The sequence below is a fragment of the Mus caroli genome, chromosome 16 (genome assembly GCF_900094665.2).
Source record: "Mus caroli chromosome 16, CAROLI_EIJ_v1.1, whole genome shotgun sequence".
In the NCBI taxonomy this organism is placed as follows: domain Eukaryota; kingdom Metazoa; phylum Chordata; class Mammalia; order Rodentia; family Muridae; genus Mus; species Mus caroli.
This window is the reverse complement of record NC_034585.1, coordinates 71,635,892-71,648,997: the sequence shown is the minus strand read 5'-3', so window position 1 is coordinate 71,648,997 and position 13,106 is coordinate 71,635,892. Positions and strand designations below refer to the sequence as shown.

The window sequence follows — 13,106 nt, the reverse complement described above, 5'->3', positions numbered from 1 at the left end:
TCCCTCTGGCAGCGGTGGGAAAGCTGCAATTTGTATTTAGCATTTTAATTGAGGTTGGCATTTGCAGAGCTACTTTTCTCTTTATAAGTCTTTTCAGATGAGAGGAAACCAAAATAGAAAGTATTATAACTCCTTCCTGTGTCGTGAACATTTAGCTCCTGAAGGCGAAACTTCCCTGTACTTTGCTCAGAGCATTTGCGTGCTCTGAGGCTAACAATCAGTTGACTAAAAAAAAAAAAACAAAAAACAAAAAACAAAAAAAAAAACAAAAAACAAAAAACCAAAAAACCGAGTACACACAGGTGTTCAGGGACCAGGGAGAGTAAATGTTTTTGTCAACATTTTCATCAACTTTCCCCCATGGTCACCAAGACTCTCCAAATAGAATCTGCTGACTTCAGTGCAGGGTCAGTGTTCCAGTGACTCACACAGCCAGGTAGCAGAGAACAAACAGGCTCAACAAAAGGGACGTCCTATGGAAATAGAAGTTCCTTATTGCTAAGGAAAGCTAAGTTTTTTCACACAATAGTAGAACCAGGCAGGGGCAGGGAGGGATCCGCTATTGTGGTGCCTACAGAGTCTCACTTAGCCGGAGCCTCAACAAATGCACACACCCTCTAACAACTGCTTCCCTCCCCTTCCTCTCCCAACTCCTAGAGTGCACCAGAGGCATTCAGTTCCTCCGTGAAAACACTCCTGAACCAGATCCAGCGAGGCTCCTACCCACGCCACTTCCCAGAAGCTAGCCCTGCCAAGGTCTCCAGTAACATGCTCACTGCCAAAACCAAATGGCAAGGCTCCATCCTGATGCTCCCTGACCTACGTACAGAATTTGACACTGCTGATAACCAATTACACAACTCTCCCTTCTTGGCTTCTGAGCCTCTTTCCTCATTTAGCCGGCATCTCACTCCATCTGATTTAGACACCCCTTTGCCTGTATCACCTCCGCCGGCCTACCAAGGGCTTGCTCCTAGTTGTTTTGCTGTCTGCATGTTTCATCTGTGGCTGCCTCACAGGTAGCACAGGTCACTATATGTTTATTGTATTAGAATCCCAGTGCCTAGACAGTGGTTGTAAAATAGGGAATGCTCAAAGATGTCTGTTGACTCTACACACATACTTAATAGATCAATTACTGTATTTACTTCAGTCCGGTCTATTTGCCTGGCTGGAATACAAGACACAGGACCCATCCATCATACTATTCCTTGGTTTGGTTTTGTTCTGCACAGGTTGTCATTATTCCAGCCTGACTTAGAACTTACTATGCCTCAGAAGATGACCTTGAACTTCCAATCCTTCTGATTTCTGGGATTCTATGTGTGAGCCACCATGTCCAGTCTACTCAGTGCTGTGGACTGATCTCAGGGCTTCAAGCATGACCTACAAACACTCCAGCGACTAAGCTCTGTTGTTCACCCACCCCCTCCATTTATATTAAACAGAAAGTGTTCGTCTTTCCTTCAACTTTTCCCACATCCAACAACATCCATGCATGAATAAAAAACACTGGTAAATAACAATGGTCCTGAATAAACCTCCTCACTTACTTGGTTGTTTTTCAATTTCTTTTTCCAGTTCCCAATTAAATCTGCTTTTTCAGTCATGACATTTTCCGAATGGGATTTGTCTTCGTTTTTAACACTTCCAGTAGATTTTTACGGTATTTGTGCAGGATAAATTGTAAGAAGCACTCTGGGTTCAATCGACATTTTGTATTGTAAGTACTTGCCCAGATACATTACAGTGTGGCCAATTAATATGTGTTGAGTGACGGCCCCACGAACAAATGGATTTTTGTGTATTGTTCTTCAATTTGATCATTAAGGTCATCCTACGTGTGAACTGGCTATTCTATTATCTGATTACTTTTGTCATTTTAATTACCAAGGCATATAATCCCAGAGGTGATATAATCAAAGGCATAGCAATCTATTATTTCAGTGAAAACTAGAAATGTAATTCAATACATTTAATTCTGTCTAAAGGTTTATATGAAATCCCTCATCTCCTGATTCCATTTGGCTATGAATCTCCAGAGAATTTCAGGTCACAGTATTTCATCCCCATAATTACTCAGTTTGTTGATGATCCTCCCATCCCTGTGTAGGGACACATGCATGTGTGTCTGTGGGGTCATGAGCAGGTTGTCACCACGTAGCCCAGCCTGGCTTATCATCCTCCTATCCTTTCACTTGAGCCTCAACTGCTGGGATTACAGTTGCTCCATCACGCTGCCCAAAGTTATCTTTCCCATTTATTACTTACTGTATGCTAACACTTTCTTAAGGCCATTTTTAAATTTTTCTGTATAAATTATCTTAGATCCTCATTATTTTTAGATGCCTTGCTGTCTTAGTTACTTTCTATCGCTGTGAAGAGACAGGATGAGCCGGACAATTTATAAAAGAAAACATTTAATTGGTAGTAGATTACAGTTTCAGAGGGTTAGGAAAGCCCATGCCTATCATGGTGGGGAGCATGGTAGCACACAGGAAGGCATGGTGCTAGAGCTAGAGCTAAAGTTCTACTGCTGGTCCACATGTAGGAGGGAGGGAGGGAGGGAAGGAGGGAGGGAGGAGAGAAAAAGAGAGAGAGACGGGAGAGGGGGAGAGAGAGGAGAGAGAGAGAGGGAGCTCTAACTGGGATGGTATGGGCTTTTGAAATCTCAAAGGCTACCTTTGTAAAACACCTCCAACAAGGCCACGCCTCCTAATTCTTTCTAAACAGTTCAGCAAATTCAGAACAAGCATTCAAGTGAGCCCACAGAGCCATTCTCATTCAAACCAGCACAGAAAAGTCCTTCCTCCTGTTTTGGTCAAGTCTCTGAATATATTACAGTGATGTGTCTGCTAACTCAGCTCCTCCAGCGATCTTTCTCTTTACATGTCCCATTAAATGGATGGACGGATGGATAAGCAGACAAGCAAATTAACTTCCAATATATTTTATTTTAAGATTTCTTAGTACATTCTTCTAGGACTAAAGTCTTACTCCAGAGAAATATTTTATTTTATCCTTGCAAAGTAAGCTCAGCTTCCCCAAATTTCAATAGACTGAAATTGCTTATATTCCAATGCCATTATATCTGTGGTCCTTTTATGTATTTCTGATTATAAACTTCTAAAAGCAAGAACTGTTATTTATTACACTCAATCTCAAACCTTTTAGCACTGTTCTGTGGGGATAGAGACAATTAACACATTATTTATAAGTCAGCTAAACATTATTAGATACATATGTGAAACTACACTGATATCTGAAACCTCGAAAATCAATGGGCTCTTCCCCCTCTGACCAGTATAGTTATTGAACTTTGCTAGAGGGTGTGTATAATCAAAAATGGACCCCTTCCATTCTTCAATGATTCTTGCTAGATCAATAGTATTTCCCGTTTAGTAAAATGTGATGTCTCATGACTTTTCATGGCAAGCTGTATAATTGGAACAGTTTCATTTGATTAGCATGAAGAGTGGTGAATCACAAGAAGCCTCACAATGAGCTAAAACAGAAGCCTCTGTGGCTAGTTTTCATCCTGAAGAGAAGGCCTTTTCACTTTGTTGATGTTTTTACCCCTCCGAGTTGGTTATTTTACTTCTGAAACACATATATTCCAAATTCCTATTTGTGCTACCTACAGTCAGACTCCTGCCCCCAACATTTTAAGCCTTTGATAAAATATAAATGAGCAACAGCTTCCTGCTAAACACAAGTTCCCCTTCTGGCTTTGCTTTGTCTAAATGTTCCTCTTGAATGCCCAGAGGACTTTCCCTTCCTGCTTGGCAAAGTCCTAAATTAGTTTGAATCACATTATTCTTACATCCATTGCATGTACCTGCATTATGATTCCAAGGGTAATTTGTGTCCTTTAACCATACTGTGCTTATCATCAATGCTTCAAGGGATTGCAGTCTGGCCTTGATCTCGCTCAGGTCCTCAAGGCTGTTTGGAGGGGGTGGGGTTGGCGCTACTCTGTGGCACAGTATTGGTTTCATGCTGGTAAAACTCAGAGCTCTATTCCTCAACCAAAGCAGTGATTTTCTAACAGCAATGTGATTTGTGTTTCTTCAGTCACACTTGCAAGTTTCTGCCCCTCCAAAAAGTTACATCCCTTCCTACCCTTTGAAATTCAAAACAAGCCGTTTGTTCTAGAGTATTTCTGTTCTAGATTTCATTGTATGGGAATCAGATAAAAATCTTATTTCACTGCCATTTGTTTTCTTTCTTACTTGTTACAGGTGTGGTTTTGATTTCCATTAAAAGTGTAAAAAGTACTACTGGAAATCACATTTAAAATTTAGGAAAATATGGGAGAAGCATAAGAAGTTTAGTTGAATTAAGTAAGTAGGCTTGGTCAACTTTTTGCTCTTTCTCTTTCATATATTTATCTTTGTTTGAATAGATTACACTAAAGCTGGATCAGTTCTTGTGCCAGAGCACATGAATTCTGAGACCTTTGCTTTTGAGCAATCTGCTTCCTCTACGAGGTGAGGTACAGGAGCAGTTGATCAACTCTTGAGCATAGCCTCATGTTTTTGTGACCATACACCTCTCCTTTAAGACACTGGGATCTAGAACTTTACTTTTGTACATGTTTTCCCACCATTTTCTGTGTTTTCTTTGTGGACAGTAACTTGATTCTATCCTTTCTGATCCAAGTCACTGTGGCAAAGACAGCTGCATCACCATGGAACAACCTAAGCATTCATTCTCCAACCACCTTTGAAGTTCACAGTGCACAGCACTCTCAAACAACTAATGACAATGAGGAGAAATTGTCAGAACCTCAATTTTTCACAATGTGTGGTAAAGTATTTCTTTATGAATTTTATGATTTATGTTTAAGTTGCACAAGTTTGGGACAAAATACCAAACCTTTGATACAAGCTGTCCTCCAAGAATATATCAACAATCAAATTGTAAACACAGACATGTTAGAAGTGAGGGACTTTACAAGACACCAGTTATTATTCCCACTGCCTTATCTAAATACCAGGAAAGACCTGGATCCAAGGTCGAATGTTGTTACTTTTGAACTGGGATGGTGTCAGAAAACAAGGTAGCTGCTTCTTGGCTTCTCGGTTCCCATTCCATCAAACTGGTAGATTGGACCCAAACAGCCGTGGTCGATCTGGTATACCTAACAATGAAGTTCAATGGCAAGCTCCAAAAACAGGGTCAAATGTCCAGACTGCAGTATTCCTTATCCACTGTGGCAACCAGCAAGAATGTGTAGTACCAAAGTATTAGCTCACAGATATGCTACAGGAGATAGAGAAGTTGAACATCCCTTGAGAAGACTCCTAAGATATTAGATATCTGTGACAGAAAATGAAGATATTTAAGAACCATAACCTCTCTGCTCCTTTGAATCCATTTGATGTATAAACACCATTCTTCACTTCTATTCTCAAATTTCCAACTCTCTTAAACATGTATTCATGCTATGCGGTATTTTAATGTTTGTGAAACTCACTAGGTGGGCTGAGTTGTTGTAACCTGGCACACAGAGTAGGGAACAAGGACTCCCAGAGGCTGAAACTGAAGGAAATAGAATTTGCATTCTATGGGCTTGTGTGAAATCCTTGGAGAGAGTTCTGGTCATTAGCAGGCTGGAGAAGAGTAAGAGGAATGTTTACCCATTTTATCCAAAACTGGAGGATACATGTATAGGGGAAGACCCACCTAAATACTCCTTACTCAAGGCCTCTTACCAGCTACTGATGTTCTAGAATTCACTTCTAAGGCAGCTTTAGCAGTAGCATGTCGGTTGAAGGGTATCATGAAGTGGTCTTGACAAATCAGATGTAGGAAGTAGCATGTGAGGCAAAAGTGGGTGTCACTAAGTGTACCCTTATATTTAGCCTGATATATCTGAGAAATGGCACATATGATGGTGAATATCAAGAAGAAAGAGCACCAGTGTGGGAGGTAATAGAGGAGGACTGGACCATGTTTGAATTCAAAGTGGTTATGATCCTACTAATAGGAAATGCCTACTCGGAGACTGTATACATGAATGACGAAGGTTTCTGATCAGCACTATTTGATTTAGTAATACTAAGATATAGAATAGATGTTGTGTCTATTCCTACTTTTAGAGTTACACAGTTTTCTTGTCTCTTTTCATTCTTTCTTCTCTCCCTCACTCCCATCCTTTGTTCCTCCCTTCTTCCCTTCCCTCCTTCCTTCCTGTCTTTCTGCTTTCCTCCTCCCAAAAATGTTTCACATTCACTTACTTGTGTGTTTGGGGGTGGGGGCAGTTGCATGTGGAAGTCAGAGGAAAACCTGGTGGACTTGGAGTTGGTTCTCTCCTTCTACCACGTGGAGTCTAGGGATGCAACTCCCGGACTTCATGATTTATCTGCTAAGTTATCTCAGTCTCACTGGCCCTATGAAAATTATTTTAAACACTATTTTTGTATGTGACTCTATGGAAACTTTTGCTCACATATATACTGTAAGCATTAATTGTCATGAGAGATCAAAAACTTTGAGTTCAGACTCCATCTTAGAGAACCTAAGGTTGAACTCAAGTTAACTAACAGGCCAGTACCTAGCACCAGTTTCCAGGTTATTCCCCAACAAATCTGTACCTCCAGGTTACAAGCCTGCCCCAACCCTTCACTTCCTAACAACCACCAATCAGGAGGAGAACAGAAGTGAAGTTTACGGTTTGGCTCCCAACACCAACCAATTATGTTAAAGGCCACAATGGGCCCCCAATCAGATGTGTATAAGGCTAGATACTCTCTTCTTGCCTCTATAAATGCTTGCCTAAAAATAGGCTCAGGACTCCTCCACCTTCCTGCTGTGTCAGGGTTGACAGGAGCCCAAGCTCAAGGTTAAATCGAGAGACCCTATTCTGATTGCATCCAGATTGGCTCCTCTTTTTGAGGTTCACATACGTTTCCTGGCACAACACTCACAGTTTTCATATCTGCTGACTTTATGGTTATTGTGCTTTTATATTTACTAATGAAAGAACATTGCTCCTGTCCTAAATATTTTTCAAACATCGTATTTCTCACATGTGTTCTGTCCGAAGCAGGGAATTTTTCTCATCTGCATGCCGCTGTCAGTCTGTAACTTCTGTTCCCAATCTGCTTGTTTGTCCCTGTTGTGCCTTCTCCTTGCTCTTCTCAGGTGAAGGAGAGCTTTTCCAGGCTCTCTCCTTGTAAATAGCTGATCGAAGTCTGTTATTGTGTATTTATAAAGTTTTCATTACTGTTTGGCTCGGCTTCTAGTCATTTTAAAGTTACATAAATGTTCCATTAGGATCATTTAAAATTCAATTTATTAAGCCAGTCATTTTCCTCCAGTGAGAGAAAAACAGAAATGCACGTGAGAACCATTGTCAGAAGCGGAAGTGTTTGAAGAAATGGTTTGTTTCTTCTTTAGATTGGACAAGAATAAAGACTTTCATTAGCATACTTTAATTACAATTTTCACTAGCAACGTTTGGACGTGAGAAAGCAATTAGAAATCATTTGAATTATTTTTACAAATGGGACGAATTTTAAAGATAGTCATTTCCGTATCATACATATTTACTGGGAAGATAATAAAACTATGGTAATTACTAGCAACGAAGGCTTATGAAAACATTAATGTTTAATGAAAAGAGATGAAAGGAAGAGCCAATGAGATGGCTCAGTGGGTAAAGGTGCTTCGCTGAAGCCTAACAATGTGCTGTGTGCTGGATCCTCGTGGTGGCAGGTAACAATGGGCTCCTGAACGCTGACCTCTGACCTCCACTGGGACAACAATGTGCCATGTCCCTATGCCACCCTCACCCCCCTATCACGATACACAAATAAATGATTATAAAATAAATAGCTAAAGTGCAGAAATTGCAGGTAGGCAATGAGAAAAATATTCTATTAAATACTATTAATAATAACATGGGTATTAATATTAACGCCACAGAAAGTCAATTCTTAAATATCATGTTTACTCTCTATCCCTAAGAACTCCATTGCCAGAGGTATGTTTCAATGCCTTATAATATTGATATCTAATGTTGATTACTTTTTTAAAAACCAGGAGGATATAGTTGTAAAACTTTTAATTATTTGAAACTCTAATTTAGGTTTTGAGCTGTTTCATTGAAAAAAAACAAGAAGAAAGAATACAGAGATGATTTTTTTTACTATATAGATTTTTGAGCTCCACTTCTTGATTAGAAATTGCCTAGTCATAGCTAGAAAATAACTAAATTTTAATGTCACTTATCAGCATAACATTTTCTGAGGAACTATTTTTTTATCCAAGACAGGGTTTCTCTGTATAGCCCTGTCTGTCCTGGAACTCACTCTGTAGACCAGGCTAGCCTCGAACTCAGAAATCCTCCTGCCTCTGCCTCCCACTGCCGGGCTCTGAGGAACTTTTATGCACGGTATAGAATAAACCACTATGGTTTATTAAGACAATAGATACTCGAAGAATGCTCAAATAAAATAATGGAAGTGGATATCCTTAGGAAATAGTCTCGAAGTCTCTCATGCTAGAGAGAGGAAACTTCACAGTGTCCAGAAGTGGCCCACCTCCAACACCACACAGCTTCAAGCGTCACGGTTTATCCATCATGATATCCAGAATTCTTCCAGTTAGGGATGAGTACAGGGAGCTCTCACTTTAGCTTAGTGGTGAAAACGCTTTTCAGAATGCAAACTGAGGTCGTACCACTCAAGCCTCTTCCATTAACAGCCCACGAACACTCACTCTACTACCACTGGGGCTAGCTCACCCTTGCCTCTCCTCTCCAGTGTATATTCATATGTGTCACTTAGCACCCTTCCTCTTGCTTGCAAATCGGTCTTCTTAGGAGTCAGTTGCAGCTCTGTTTAATGAGCCAGTCAGCAGCATTCTAGACAAGCATGAGTGGAAGCCTGTCTGGGCTTCCCCCCACCCACCTCCCGGACTAAGAAAGTCATTACCTCAAAACCCAGCCTTTGGGAAATGGGCTTGGATATGCTCCATAGACATTATACAGCCGCGGAGCTCACCTGCAAAGAAAGCCTGCGCTCTGTACACAGATCTTCTGTCGTAACTGTCGAAGCCTCTCTGTGTTTATGTAGGTCCATCAACGCAAGAGGAACGACTGAAAATGCTCACCTTTACAGCTTATTTTCCTTGGCTCAGGCAAATGCTGCAGGCATTGGGATGTTTTGCTTAGCATCGCAAGTGAACAACTTCTAAATTCTATTGGTGCCTTCCCCACCAACCCCCGCACCCCCTCCCACCCCTGCCCCCAGGGTATTATCATATTTGGCAAGATGGGGTTCAGTTCCACTTAAAATGATGGGATTAAACGGCCCGTCTAATGTGTGGAGTCTGTGCACTCTTAGAAGCACAGTGCAATTTAATCAGATATTAGGCCATAAAATTAATCGTTCTACATTTGGAATTCAAGAAATTTTTGAATTTCACTTGACATTTTAAGAGTGAGTTACCATAAATATATAAGAAAGCACTAGGCCCATTAAGTCAAAGTATTTAGTGGTAATATTTCATACTTTATGGCCTTACAACAATGCAAATTGGTAGAATGTCTTTTAACTTTTGAATATTTGTATAGTCTGTGCAAAACAATAAAGCATAGTAAAGAAAGCACTGGGAATGCATGAAGTAATTATGCCATCAATAAAATTTATTACTAATACATTTTAAAATTACATTCAGTGTACAGTTGATAGTGTAGTGAATTCTTGATAAGTCAATCATCGCTAAAATTATAATGGGAAATTTTGGATTTCTCTCACGTGGTCTGTGCTGTGTATTAAGTCTAGAGTGTCTCACATAGAGTCTACCATGTATTTTCCTGCATTATTTGAGGAAACATTTGGATAGGAGGAAAGGACTTCATTTTATATAGAAGCATTTGTGTCGATTAAAGCAACTTCAAGAGAATAGAGCAAATACAGGTAAACAGTTAGAAAGATATAGATAGATAGATAGATAGATAGATAGATAGATAGATAGATATAGATATAGATATAGATATAGATATAGATATAGATATAGATATAGATATAGATATAGATAGATAGATATAGATATAGATATAGATATAGATATAGATATAGATATAGATATAGATATAGATATAGAGATAGATAGATAGATATAGATATAGATATATAATAGAGCAGGATAGGAAATAAATATCATAAAATAACAGAGTTTCTTGTGACCAGAAGTCATTTGGGGGTGATGTGACTCAAATTTCTCATCTATTATTTACAATTTATGAACTCATATACATACATACACATGCATTACCCTCAGAGGATGGCATGTTGTTTATTTCCAATTCACAGGTCAAGAAACTCAGTCAAAGCTATGGAGATGCTTCAGGATAGAGTGATCATGCCCACAAAAACCAAGAGCCATTACAACGGTTAGTGTATTTATTATTTCCAGGGCCACATGCAAGAATAATGTGGCTTCCTGTACAACCAAGCACAACAGATCCTCGGAGAACCTGTCCGTTTACCACTGCAGATCTTTTCTAATAAGAACAATTTTCGATCTTTAATGAACAGATTAACTTCTGCTCTGCCCGGTTATTTTTGTTTGTTTGTTTTGTTTTTTGTTTTTTTGTTGACATGTGTTGATATTCGCCAGCAAGTTCTAAATGAGCAAGAGACAGTCTAAGGGCAACCATATTGCTACGTTGGGTTAAAATGGGTGTAGTGACTTGATACCACACTAACCTTGGTGGTTTTACCCTCTTCCTGTGTCTGGTGGTAGACCTTTGTCCTGGTCACCATTTTTGTAACCAATTAAGAGATGCTTGTTGCTAGGCATGCAACACACACACACACACACACTTTCAGTTTGCTTTTCTGCAGCCTTCAACATTAGGCAGTGCTCTCCTTTGGTTTCAGTAGCTGAGCTGATGGCTTTCATTTTGATGATTTCCGAAAAATTCCTATGCTAAATGTAAGTTTTTTTTTCCAAAGTGAACAGAGGGAAGAAAAGTTTTTATAAGCCTGTTTTTAGAATTGTTTTAATGAGCGTGCTCAAGTAAAAAGTACCGCCAATCCATCTGTAAACTAGTATTCATATCTGACCATCACATTATGTGCAAACAGTGAGATTAGAAAATCGAAAATAAAAAAGTATCCATCTGGACTTTTGATATAACGCCAAAAAGTCAGAGTCCTTAAAACACTCTGTGTTTACAGTCAATTTCCTCTCAGTAATTCTGTCTCTTTTGTACCTCTGTGTTCAACATCCAAAAAAGGATGTGTAGGTTTGTATAATTAGGACTCCAATAGGAATCATATTTCTGAGCTAGAATTGCATTTTTGTCTTACTCCTTAAAATACATCAAGTAGAGACAGGACCAACTCACCTTCATTTCTAACAGCCCTAAATGAAAACTGACTGGGATATTCTTCAGTGGATGAGTGATTCCTCTCTGTGTCTGCAGGGTAAAAAATATATTGAATAGAGATGATGTGTCTACATGATAGAATATTACTTGGTAGTAAAAAAGGAACAAAGCATTGACAAGGTACAGTACCTTAGATGGATTTTATGTGCCGTATGCTTTATAAAAACTATGATTCCACTTACATAATGTTCCAGAAACTAAAAACTTGGGGTGGGGTGCAGTAAAAAATGCATTAGTGGTTACCAGTGGATAGGAGCAAGAACGTTTGTTAGGGTGACTCTATAGAATCATGAAGGAAAGAGTTTCTGATGTTGAAGTAGATCCTGATTGCAGAGGCGGTCCCATGAATATTTTTATGAAGTTAAATTAGATAGAATTGTCAAACACATGCATACACACAAACACATGCACACCCACAGACACCACACTATACCACACACACACACACACACACACACACACACACACTAACACCTTTAATGCATATAAGAAAGGCAACAGAAGTAAAATAAAAACCCTAGTCCTATCACTGGTGTTGTAACGTCTGTTTTCTTGGTTTGACATTGCACTATAGTCATATAGAATGCCATCATTCAGGGAGACTGATGGGCAGTCTGTGTCGTGGGCACTCTCTGTGAGCCTATAGTTACTTCAGAAGCAAAAGGATGAAAACGCATCAAAGTTTTCCTTTCTGCTGGGGCCATTGGAGCCTTGCTCTACCCTTAGACCCTTTGCATCAGAGTCGGCTTCCAGTCCCCACTTTGTTTCTTACTGTTCCATGTTTTCACAGCACTTCCATCTCTTCTCTAACCCCACCATTTGTGCTCTTAGCCACTTCCGTTATCACGCCATAAAATGTACTAACTGTCCTTCTATACCATAGATTTTTAAAGGCGCCATTCTGAGACTAACCCTGCATTTTTAGCATCCGATCCATTTTCTAAAGCACCTAAAAGCCTAGGCCATATTTGGTGAAGTAATGGCTGAGAAGGGCCCGCCACTGGGGATGTGTTTCTCCAAGTCGCAGCTGACAAATTTTAGTGAGGATAAGAAAATGAACTCAGGAGGAGAGCAAGTCTATAACTGATGAGTCCATCATAAACTTATGGGTGTGAGGAGTGGCTAAAGATTAAATATGAACTTCCATAGTGTGCAAAAGTTCACTTACAACTAATTGCATTTGTCTGTGTGGCTATCTCCGTCTTCTCGGACACTTCAACGATCGTGTCTGGCATCGGCACAATGAAGCCTCTGTGTTGTCTCTTCTCTGAGCTGTGTCCTTAACCAAACTTGTTAGAGCAAACTCTGGTAATAAGATTACATGGAAAAAGTGCTAGCCAGTTTGGTTCTCAGTGGCTTTTATTGCTCTCATGGCCACAAGATCTAGCAAGAATATCAAAGAGACAACTGAACATTCACATTCTTTACACGGGTTTTTGTTTTCAATTCTTGTCCTATCTCATGAAAGCTATGTTAACATTACTCGGGCTATTTCCCCTTCACGCCTCCACTATGATATGCATGTCCATGCGTTCTCTCTCTCTTTCTCTCTCTCTCTCTCTCTCTCTCTCTCTCTCCCTCCCTCCCTCCCTCCCTCCCTCCCTTTCTTTCCTCAGATTCCCACTGATTCTAAGTTCAAAGGGACCCTAACGTGTTCCTGTATACCCACAGGGAGGAAGTATCTGATTCACTGGCTAAA

At 39.8% G+C, this 13,106-nt stretch overlaps 1 long non-coding RNA gene across 1 annotated transcript in view; it reads left to right on the top strand.

Annotated features, from left to right (window-relative positions):
• LOC110311936 overlaps window positions 1-5,568 on the top strand; it is a 69,936-nt gene extending 64,368 nt beyond the window's left edge. The window contains exons 4-6 of the long non-coding RNA XR_002380009.1: window positions 1,236-1,325; window positions 1,992-2,058; window positions 4,406-5,568. This is a non-coding gene — a long non-coding RNA (uncharacterized LOC110311936). The remainder of the gene's footprint in view (window positions 1-1,235; window positions 1,326-1,991; window positions 2,059-4,405) is intronic.
• The last annotated feature ends 7,538 nt before the right edge of the window (window positions 5,569-13,106 follow it).